Source organism: Schistocerca serialis, chromosome 2 (assembly GCF_023864345.2).
Source record: "Schistocerca serialis cubense isolate TAMUIC-IGC-003099 chromosome 2, iqSchSeri2.2, whole genome shotgun sequence".
Classification (NCBI taxonomy): domain Eukaryota; kingdom Metazoa; phylum Arthropoda; class Insecta; order Orthoptera; family Acrididae; genus Schistocerca; species Schistocerca serialis.
The window spans coordinates 227,919,604-227,931,773 of record NC_064639.1 but is presented as its reverse complement, the minus strand read 5'-3'; the positions used below and the strand labels follow the sequence as shown (position 1 = coordinate 227,931,773).

The window sequence follows — 12,170 nt, the reverse complement described above, 5'->3', positions numbered from 1 at the left end:
TGCCCAGTGGCTGGCCCACTCTCAGTTTTTTCTTCACTAGCTGCCATTATTTGATTCTGCCTCTAAGAAATGAACTATGATTGCCAACACTCTTTACTTGGGCCAGACTGGTGTTAGAATAGTGGCTGCCACATTTGCCACAGCTAGTGTAACATTTGCATACAGTGTTTCTATTTGATGAGCTTGTGGTTTCTGCCACCATAATACTTATATGTAACTGTGCCAAATATTATAATTGTAATATGCATGCGCAATAAAGTAGTCATGCTTGGAATTTATCAGTTTTAATCATGAAATAATTATAGCTTGGTTTCGAAGACTAATGGACAATTTAATCTATTGTTACAGAATTTTGAGTTCAATAAACATTAGCTAGTTCTAAAATGAGGCATTACAATACTGTATGTCCAAGTTTCACTGTTCTGTGTAGTAATGTTAGTTGGCTCTAGTACTTTCTCTGGAACTTTTCATCTCTTTCCCTTCTGGTTACGATTGCTAGCATGAAAAACACCAACTCGTGCTGTGGTTCTGAATCGCATTAAATTGCGGGTCCTCCAACAATTGGCTGGGAAAGTCAGCTGAAAGGTCAGAGAAAGGAAACATCATTGATGTTGTTGTGGTCTTCAGTCCTGAGACTGGTTTGATGCAGCTCTCCATGCTACCCTATCCTGTGCAAGCTTCTTCATCTTCGAGTATCTACTGCAACCTACATCCTTCTGAATCTGCTTAGTGTATTCATCTCTTGGTCTCCCTCTACAATTTTTACCCTCCACACTGCCCTCCAATGCTAGATTTGTGATCCCTTGATGCCTCAGAACATGTCCTACCAACCGGTCCCTTCTTCTAGTCAAGTTGTGCCACAGACTCATCTTCTCCCCAATTCTATTCAATACCTCCTCATTAGTTATGAGATCTACCCATCTAATCTTCAGCTTTCTTCTGTAGCACCACATTTCGAAAGCTTCTATTCTTCTCTTGTCTAAACTATTTATCGTCCATGTTTAACTTCCATACATGGCTACACTCCATACAAATACTTTCAGAAATGACTTCCTGACAAATTTATACTCGATGTTAACAAATTTCTCTTCTTTCCTTGCCATTGCCAGTCTACATTTTATATCCTCCCTACATCAGTTATTTTGCTCCCCAAATAGCAAAACTCCTTTACTACTTAAAGTGTCTCATTTCCTAATCTAATTCCCTCAGCATCACCCGACTTAATTCGACTACATTCCATGATCCTTGTTTTGCTTTTGTTGATGTTCATCTTATATCCACCTTTCAAGACACTGTCCATTCCGTTCAACTGCTCTTCCAAGTCCTTTGCTGTCTCTAACAGAATTACAACGTCATCAGCGAACCTCAAAGTTTTTATTTATTCTCCATGGATTTTAATACCTACTCCGAACTTTTCTTTTGTTTCCTTTACTGCTTGCTCAATATACAGATTGAATAGCATCGGGGAGAGGCTACAACCCTGTCTCACTCTCTTCCCAATCACTGCTTCCCTTTCATGCCCCTCGACTCTTATAACTGCCATCTGCTTTCTGTACAAACTGTAAATAGCCTTTCACTACCTGTATTTTACCCCTGCCACCTTCAGAATTTGAAAGAGAGTATTCCAGTCAACATTGTCAAAAGCTTTCTCTAAGTCTACAAATGCTAGAAACGTAGGTTTGCCTTTCCTTAATCTATTTTCTAAGATAAGTCGTAGGGTCAGTATTGCCTCACGTGTTCCAACATTTGTATGGAATCCAAACTGATCTTCCCCGAGGTCAGCTTCTACCAGTTTTTCCATTCGTCTGTAAAGAATTCGCGTTAGTATTTTGCAGCTGTGACTTATTAAACTGATAGTTCGGTAATTTTCACATCTGTCAACACCTGCTTTCTTTGGGATTGGAATTATTATATTCTTCTTGAAGTTTGAGGGTATTTCGCCTGTCTCGTACATCTTGCTCACCAGATGGTAGAGTTTTGTCAGGACTGGCTATCCCAAGGCCTTCAGTAGTTCTAATGGAATGTTGTCTACTCCCGAGGCCTTGTTTCAACTTAGGTCTTTCACTCCTCTGTCAAACTCTTCACGCAGTATCATCTCCCATTTCATCTTCATCTACATCCTCTTCCATTTCCATAATATTGTCCTCAAGTACATCGCCCTCGTATAGACCCTCTATATACTCCTTCCATCTTTCTGATTTCCCTTCTTTGCTTAGAACTGGGTTTCCATCTGAGCTCTTGATATTCATACAAGTGGTTCTCTTTTCTCCAAAGGTCTCTTTAATTTTCCTGTAGGCAGTATCCATCTTACCCCTCGTGAGATAAGCCTCTACGTCCTTACATTTATCCTCTAGCCATCCCTGCTTAGCCAACTTGCACTTCTTGTCGATCTCATTTTTGAGACGTTTGTATTCCTTTTTTGCCTGCTTCATTAATTGCATTTTTATATTTTCTCCTTTCATCAATTAAATTCAATATTTCTTCTGTTACCCAACGATTTCTACTAGCCCTCGTCTTTTTACCTACTTGATCCTCTGCTCCCTTCACTACTTCATCCCTCAAAGCTACCCATTCTTCTTCTACTGTATTTCTTCCCCCATTCCTGCCATTTGTTCCCTTACGCTCTCCCTGAAACTCTGTACAATCTCTGGTCTAGTCAGTTTATCCTGGTCCCATCTCCTTAAATTCCCACCTTTTTGCAGTTTCTTCAGTTTTAATCTACAGTTCATAACCAATAGGTTGTGGTCAGAGTCCACATCTGCCCCTGGAAATGTCTTACAATTTAAAACCTGGTTCCTAAATCCCTGTCTTACCATTATATAATCTATCTGATACCTTCTAGTATCTCCAGGATTCTTCCATGTATACAACCTTCCTGTATGATTCTTGAACCAAGTGTTAGCTATGATTAAGTTATGCTCTGTACAAAATTCTACCAGACGGCTTTCTCTTTCATTTCGTACCCCCAATCCATATTCACCTACTATGTTTCCATCTCTCCCGTTTCCTACTCTCGAATTCCAGTCACCCATGACTATTAAATTTTCGTCTCCCTTCACTATCTCTTTTATTTCATCATACATTTCTTCAATTTCTTCGTCATCTGCAGAGCTTGTTGGCATATAAACTTGTACTACTGTAGTAGGCGTGGGCTTCGTGTCTTTCTTCGCCACAATGATGCGTTCACTATGCTATTTGTAGTAGCTTACCCGCATTCCAATTTTTTTATTCATTATTAAAGCTACTCCTGCATTACCCCTATTTGATTTTGTATTTATAACCCTGTATTCGCCTGACCAAAAGTCTTGTTCCTCCTGCCACCGAAATTCACTAATTCCCACTATATGTAACTTTAACCTATCCATTTCCCTTTTTAAATGTTCTAACCTACCTGCCTGATTAAGGGATCCGACATTCCACGCTCCGATCCGTAGAACGCCAGTTTTCTTTCTCCTGATAACGACGTCCTCTTGAGTAGTCCCCGCCCGGAGATCCGAATGGGGGACTATTTTACGTCTGGAATATTTTACCCAAGAGGACGCCATCATCATTTAACCATACAGTAAAGCTGCATGCCCTCGGGAAAAATTACGGCTGTAGTTTCCCCCTTGCTTTCAGCCGTTTGCAGTACCAGCACAGCAAGGACGTTTTGGTTAGGGGGGAAGGAAACACCATATTACCTATAATAGCACCATCCTTAGTACAGCATTGTGATGTTCAAACTAACCTCCAGATTGACAAAAAACTTTATTTCATAATAATGTTTATATGACAACCTCCTTATAGGTTATCATTTTTGTGCCTTCAGTCAGATACTCCAGAACACTTCCAGCATTAGTTTTCAAAAGCTGTGTATATCCTCTTACTCATGACTTCTTCAGATGAACTGTTGTTAAATAAAGCAGTATTTGCTCCAACAACTGGGAAAGATTTACATGCATTACTAACTTTTACTTGCTGCTTTGTTCATATATCAGTAAGTTTTTTTTATGGTGAGTGATAATGAGTAAGCAAGCTGGTAATTTACAAGACGTCTGTGTATATGATGGTCAAAAATGAATTCAGTGCCAGTATGTAGGTACATAATGAACATGTTTCTAATATTTTGCTGTATGACGAATCTGAAAGCATGCATTATATTTTCTAACAATATTTAAAAACAGCCTTGATTCCGTTCATCCCTGCGGAAGTTAAGTTTTAGGGGTTCCTCTGACTCATCTAATACTGGAAAGAGAGATTTTGCCACCAGTTCAGCACATACCAACCACTTGTAACTTCCATTTCAATGCCTTATAGTGCCTACATTTTTTATCCAACACCTAAGATTACTAACTCATGATTAACATAGTCAGTTAACAGATCATAGTGAAATTCAGCCTCAACGAAAGCCCTTACACATTCCACAAGTGCAGGTATGACTCTGTGTTGAGTTTTCAACTGTCTTGGAAGGTGTAAGAGATTGACACTCAGCGTCTAAAATGTGATAGACATGCAATTACCACCTTTCCCTGTAACACTCAAGGCCATTGAACATGTGACTACATTGAGGCTTGTTAGTTTCAGGTAACTTTTGCAACTTGAGCTCTCTTAGAACTATGTGCTACATCAGAGTTATGTTTGCGAGGCTTATAGTAATAGCCTTAAATGTGGTTCTCGGGTTTGTCATTCGATTTTATTGTTGTTTCTCCACCAAAACCCTCCAGCAATGCCATGTGTTGTAGCAACTCAATATCATAATCAACGCCCACAATAACATTGGATTTCCACTGTCACAAATAATCTATAAATACTAAGAGTTGCTAACCACCACATTGGTGTCACCTTCAGGCCCCTCACATATAACATGTTTAAAAGTGTTAATAATATCCAACAAGATACAACTTTCCCAGTAGAGTCTTGAAAATCTAACAGGCAGAGTTACTTTTGCAGTTAATAGTACTGGTACTAATATGGAAGTATTGATTAAATGCATTGATAAATCAATAAGCACTGTATTGATATGCTCAATCATATTACATAGAACATAACAACCAATAAAAGCATTTTCACAAATCTAATAAAGTTCAAAAGTAAAAGAGTAAATAGCTTTTTCAAGGAGTAAATATTTTCCCTTAATTTGTGTATTATTCTTCAAGTTAATAAATATCTTTCATTACACACTTTGTAAAGTAGCCTATCTTCTTCATCAGGGTTCAAGCTACCTCACACCAAATTTCAAAGATATCATTTTAGCAGAGTTAGTTATGATGGAGTAACAGAGTTACTTTCACTTTTATAATATTTGTATGGAAGTATGGACTGGCATGGATTAAACATGTTGAGGATTGCATAAGCATTGTGTTCTAGATGCACCTATGGCTGTGCTTGCTTATCAGTAAAACGACATGAAATGTGCTTTATCACCTGGGAGGCCTTGGCTGGGATGGTCAGAAGCTCTGTGCAAGTCTTTTTATTTGACACCACTTTGGTGGCTTGCATGTCAATGATGGTACTAGCAACTTTTGCAGTTGCATAAAAAAAATTTAAAAAAAAAAGAGGTCCCTAGAGACTGTTCAGGGATACTTTCTGAGTACTTTGGTATGAGGGATCAACGGTCTACACTGGCTGATTATAGAGTAATAAAGTAATAATGACTGATACAGTTTGTTACCTCAATCACCCTTGTTTCTATCATCACAATCATGCAACAAGCACCCTCTCCTCCGTGCACTATACCAGCAGGGTGTCAGCGTACAGAATCAGGCCCAGTCAGCCTTGCCCTCTGTTACATGATGACATCCTGACTAGGGCTATCAGACTAGTAGTGTAGACACCCCATGTTAAGTGTCTTCTTGTAAAAAGTTATTTCCAGATGTAATAAAGTGTTGTGTGTGTCACTATCTGTGTATTCTTATGGTTAGAACACTGATGATGAGTAAAGTTATATTTTCGCCTGTTTTTCAATGTGCGGTTGCTTTTTGCATTTTGTCTGCTTCAAATGTTGGTGCAACAACAGAAGGATGTCATCACAATCGTGCAACAATCTTTGCCAGCTTTGCTCTGTAAACCTTCATCTCAAACTCTGTTTCCTCCTCCATTCCTATCATTTCATGAGGCAGCGGAAGATTGGGGAGCATACAAACACCGCCTACAGCAACATTTCCACAGTTTTTATATTATGGATGCAGAGGTACATCATGCACTGTTTCAGTCATGGACTTCTCCCACTTTTAATCGGGCATTGCAGAACCCTCCTTGTCATTTGACAATTAATGTTCATTGTTGTCTTCTTGTTATCGCCGTCACATGCATGTTGTGGCAGCTATGGTTGAATTCTACCAATGCAAGAAGCAGCCCCACCAGTCTTATTGTGCTGGGCTGTGATCCTCCACAGCCTTGGTCACAAGTGCAATTTTGTCATGGCCAAGTCCAAGTCAAAAGACATGTATGCAGACATCATGGTTCATGATGATATCTTCCGCTCTGCCTCAGATAAGGAAGTCCAGCATTGAGCCCTCCAACTAGAGGACCCCTCCTTCGAAGAGGTTTTACCAATTGCCCAGTCGTATGAGGTCTCACCGCCACTGGTCAAGCAGCTGGAAGCCTGGTGTGACACCACAGCTCTACAGGGTGGCCCAGCCATGCCCATGGTGACTGGGGAGGATGACATAGCAGCAGTGCAAGTCAGCCGATCCGGTAGCTTGCGCATGGCATGTAGAAAGTGTTCTAGGAGCCACTCCCTGTTACCATTGTGTGTGTCTTGTTAGTCCCAATGGGACAGATGTCTTTGACTTTGTAGTAGTCTGCCACTCACCTGCACAGAATGCAACATCAGGGAATATGGGCGTGGATTTCCAGGAAGTGTCATTAGCAAGGCCTGGTTGGGATTCAAACCTAACCAGGATTTCAACAAGCTTTTCATCGAGGTTTTGGTTCTCTAGCGACTGCTGCTCCAGAAGGTGGAAACAGGCGTGGCAGTTTGCCTGCTTAATGCCCAAATATATTCAGACTTCAGCTCTCTGCTGCTATCACTGGTAAACAGATTCCTACGGGGATTCAGTAAACAGCAAAACTCGTTGCTTGACCAGTTCACAGCTGCAGTTACCTATTAATCAGTGACTCACCCTATTACTTTTTTTACCAAGTTCAGTAAACTTTTTGCTTTTGGTGCCTTTCAGGTCTTTGGCTTTTCAGTCACGCACTCCATAGAGTTAGTACCTGCCAAAGTCACCGATCAATCATTGGAATCTCTCTCCTCCAAATTTTAGGATATCTTTGCAGAAGGCCTAGGGTGCATCACAGACTTTCAATCCCACATAAACTCGAAGCAGCTGGCTCATCCTAGATTTTTTCATGCTAGGCAGATTCCTACAGGCCTAAGCTCCCATGTCAAGGCAGAGCTGGACGAGTTCACTTCTCTTGGGGTTGTACTTCCTACTTGCTCCAGTGAATAGGCCACACCCCCTGCCATCATCATGAAGAAACCCTATGGTAAATTGTGACTTTGCAGCCATTTAAAGAGCACTGTGAATTCACCATCAGTGAATGACACATACCCACTTCCACATCCAGATTAACCGGTCACACACTTATCAAGGGGTCAGTTCTTCTCCCAACTCTTATCTTTCTGAAGCATAGCACCAGTTACCCCTGGATGAGGGGTCCAAGAATATCACGGTCCTTAATATGCCTTTTGGCCTGTACAAATACCAATGGTTGATGTTTTGGGGTGGCAAATGCCCCCACAATTTTTCAGCACTGTCTGGAACTGGTCACATCCCTTATTCCACACTGTTTCAACTACCTGGACATTGCTGTTACCGGACGTACTACAAGCGACCAGCTGCACAATATCAGGGCCCTTTTTCAAGAACTCCAGGCTGTGGGCCTGCATTGCAATCTGCAGAAGTCCAAATTTTTCCAAACACCTCCTGAGTATCTGTGTCACGCCATCTCACAGTTGGGTGTCCGACCCATGAAGAGCTGGTGTCAGAGCCATTACGGACCTGTCATGTCATTCATCATTGTACGAACAGCAGGTTTTCTTGGGTAAAATTGCCTATTACAGTTGGTTCATTCCCAGGGCATCCACTATTGCACACCCTCTCTACTTCCTTCTCTGCAAGGGTGCTTTCTTTGTTTGGTCTCTGGCGTGGGACCAGCCCTTCACTATGCTGAAGAAACACCTCTGGTCAGCACCATGCCTCGCTATTTTTGATCCTGACAAACCACTGGTTTTGGCTATGGATAATTTGTGGGGGCAGTGCATGCCTGTTGGAATGCAGACAGTTCCGAGCAGCCACTGGCTTTTGCATCCAAAACTCTCAGCTCAACACAGGTCCACTACTCTCAGGAGGCTCTAGCCATCGTGTATGTAGTCACCAAATTTTACTTTTTCCTGTATAGCAACAAATTCCAGTTGCACTACAAGTCATTAATTTTGTTATCTACCCCGTCCGTCTGGATCCCTGATAAGGCAGCCCACAGGTTGTAGTGATGAGCCTTGTTCCTCTACAAATACAAATATCACACTCATTTTTTCCCCACTGGGTGCCATGCCAACACAGGTGCCTTCTTCTGGCTGCCCGCTGGCTCAGACCCCGAGTTTGACCGAGATGGGTTTCCGATCACTAGTGCCAGAGTTGCCAATGCAATGTCATCCTCAAGCAGGTAGTCCACCTTGTCCTGCAGGTAGTCCACCTTGTCCAGCAGGATTGGCCTTCTAGTCCTCCGGGCCATGCTTCCAATCTGCTTCATAACTACTTTGTCTTGTGCCATTTTCTATCAGTCCTAAAAGGGGTCCTCCTCTTCTCCACAGACAACACAGCTCTCAAGATGGTTATTTCTTGGAGTTAGCAGAGCAAGGTCTTACTGCTGTTGTACGAGGGTCACTGGGGTGTTTCTCGCATCAAAGCCTTGGCTTACAGATATGTGTACAGGCCCAGCATTGACCAGAAGCTGGAGCATTTGGTTGCTGTGTGTCTCCAGTGCTAGCCAATAGGCAGCTTCCAAGGCTTCGTTCTCCTCACAGCCTCCAGCAACTCAGCACTGGAAAACATCCATGTGGATTTTGTGAGTCCATTTCTGAATATTTTTTGGCCGATCATTGTTGACATGTTTTAGCAGTTTCCATATGTGGTCTGGTGCTACTCAGCCACCACCGAAGCCACTATTCTGCCTCTCTCAAACATGTTCCTGTGGAAGATGTCCAGTTACTCTCATTTATGACATCGCATCTCAGTTCCTATCCCAGACCTTACCCGATTTCTGTGTGCAGTCAGGCATTCATCATCATGTTTGCTCCCCTCCCTTTCATCCCCAATCTAATGGGGAAGGCAAGCACATGGTTTGCACCTTTAAAACTCAGATGAAAAAGTATCTGCAGGATTTCCCCACTGAGAAGGTGTACAGTTTTTTTCTGTTAGTTCACCAGATGACTCCTACTGGTTCCCATACAGCACTAGAAGTGGATATGCCTCCGCCTCCTCCATCCAAGATCTCGCCTGCCTTTGTGTTCCATTGTGCCACTTTTCTAGTGGGGATGGCAGGCTGGACACATGATTTCTGTCAGCGCACCTGTTGTTTACTGGCATTCATCATGCAACAGAATGGCCACTGCGTCTCTGAACTGGAGATTGAGAGGTCTGGCACTATCAAAAACAGGCTCTGCATCCAGGTGGACATCTGCCCCCCACCCCCTCCCCTGCCCGTCCACTCCACCACCTTTGCTGGGGCCCAGGTCGCTGAGTGCCCCCTATCCGCCAATGTTCCAGCCTCCTTTTCCACCTGGATCAGCACCTCTGCCTGAGGAGCCTACGACTTTGCAGCCTCCGACAGCAGCTCTGGTAGGCCTCTATCAAGTGGGCATGTCTCTCTCTGGTTTTCTCTCCTCTGGTTTTATGTCTCCTGTGCAGCCTCAGCCTGCAAAGGAGTCTCCTCCAGCTTCCACAACACTACCGGACATTGTCAGGGATCCCAGCTTGGACTGTCTGTCTCCGGTCCTGTTGTCTTGTGCTCCGAAAGGAGGGCTTCAGGGCTCCTGGTCCCAGCCACTTTCACGCATATTCTGAGGTTTCCCGTGACCGGAAGTTTCCCTCGTCTCTTGCCTCTAATGTTTCCATGAACATGGATAGCATCTCCACATCAGATACGTCCACACTTTGCCTGGGGAATTAGCGACATTCCACCCCCAAGGTGGAAAGGATGTAGTGACCCGCCTGAATTCTACAACCAGAGATCTGGATGCACAGTTGTGAGGTGTACCACTGAAGTTGGCAGATGCTAGAACTCATTCATGGATGGGTGTGCAGCCTCTCCATCATGCATTCGACAGGCTGGTCGATCACTTATAGAGTCAGGTGCAGCCAGGCTTGCCCTCAATTACATGTTGACAGCCCAACTGGGATTATCAGATTAGTAGTGCAGCTACTCTGTGACAAGCATCTACTTGTCCAAAGTTATTTATATATGTAATAAAGTGTTGTGTCAATCACTGTCTGTGTGTTCTTGTGGTTAGAACAGTATACAATCTAATGAGGTTTCCACTGGGCCTATGCCACTGATGCTAATATCTATATCCGCCTTGTTTGCAGTGGCAGACTGTCTTTACGTATCACCAGAATTTTCTTAGGCTCTCTGAGAGCTCTTTCAAAATGATTCTGCTATGGTAGTTACTGAAGACTTCCTGCACTGCTCGTCCTGACAGCCAAATGTGTTTCATTCAACACATCTCTATCTGTACCCCTCTTGCTGTGTTTTACACATACTGTCCAGAAGTCACTGCCCTTTTTATAGGTTTCTTTTCAGAGGCCGTATATCATGAAAGGACTCCCCAATTGTAAGCTGTTCTACTGTGTATCGAATACTTGATCAGCTATGCTTCTAAACTTGCGCCACTGTTTCTGTCAGTGCTTGTGTCCAGGATGAACCATTTCAAGTTCCTCTCTGAGATATGAACTACTGCCTCTTGATTTAGCTTATGGAACATGTAAATCCTCCTGTTTGTTTCAGATGCCCTTTTTACTTTTGTTCTCATTGGTGCTACAACTGTCTCGTAGTCACTGTGCTACATTCAGTCTAAACATTCTCAAAGAGGTCACTTATGTTAGTTGCAATTACATCTAACACATTACTGCCCTGAGCATTCCTCCAAACTGTGTGTGCAAAATAATTTTTGAGAACACTTCGCAGAATGTCTTGCAATGACCGCCACTTACGAAACTGTAGTTATCACAAATATTTGTTGAGCGCTTAAAGTTTGCTCCAATGGTAACAGTATGATTAGATAGCACACCTATTAGTGAACAGAAGTTCTCTCTTAATACTTCAGTTACACCAAGAAGTGAATCTGATAGTTGATAGAAGTTTATGTCCACCCTGGATACAGACTCTTCGACAAGCAAGACAGAACTACAAAGTTATACCTTCAATAAAAGTTTCTGTAGAAATATTAAACACCTCTCTATGGATAAAATAATGAACTTTCAACAGCATCATGTTTTGACAGCCATTTCACATTATCCAAATTACAAAGAAATACAGCAAACCCATAATGAAACACCCCAATCTTAGAATATTACTAAATTTTTACTCCCTATTCCTCCCCTCCTCTCTTCAGATGCGATAACCTTTTTTCAGAATCTCTCTGCTTTTTCTTGAGTAGCAAATAAACACATGTACAAACTACGGAAAGTTTTTTTTCATATCATACATTATTGTACAATAGTAAAGAGAAAAGAACAGAAATGTAGCTTAATCCAAGAAGCACCTACAAAAAAAACCTGAGCTGGAGTGCTTTGCAAGTGTCACTTGTACTCAGGCAATTTCTTCTGCATGTATCTGAAATACTGTTGAATATGGTTTGAAAACCAAAGGAAAGAAAATTGTAGCACTGTGTAAAACATTAGATAGATATTTATAATAGAAAGACAACATGAAACTGGATCATGAACACAAAATACACATACCACTTCATATCTACTGCACACTAAGAAATATAAAAGGTAATTATAAAAATTTTCAGTTTAAAAATGTCATCTTACATAATTATCCTTTCAGTACCCTGACCTAAACTGCATTACAACTTTCGGTCTGAAAGAAGGCCATAACAAACACAGGTTTGTGATTCTTTAAGTTTTCACAGTTTACTGAATATTCTATTAGGTTTTGGGACTGCAGCCGCATCATGCTGA

General features: G+C 42.1%; 1 protein-coding gene across 10 annotated transcripts in view; it reads right to left on the bottom strand.

The window, feature by feature from the left end:
- Positions 1-12,170, bottom strand: part of LOC126456978 (stress-activated protein kinase JNK) — a 582,548-nt gene that overhangs the window by 80,671 nt on the left and 489,707 nt on the right. The gene's annotated exons all lie outside the window — the stretch shown is intronic.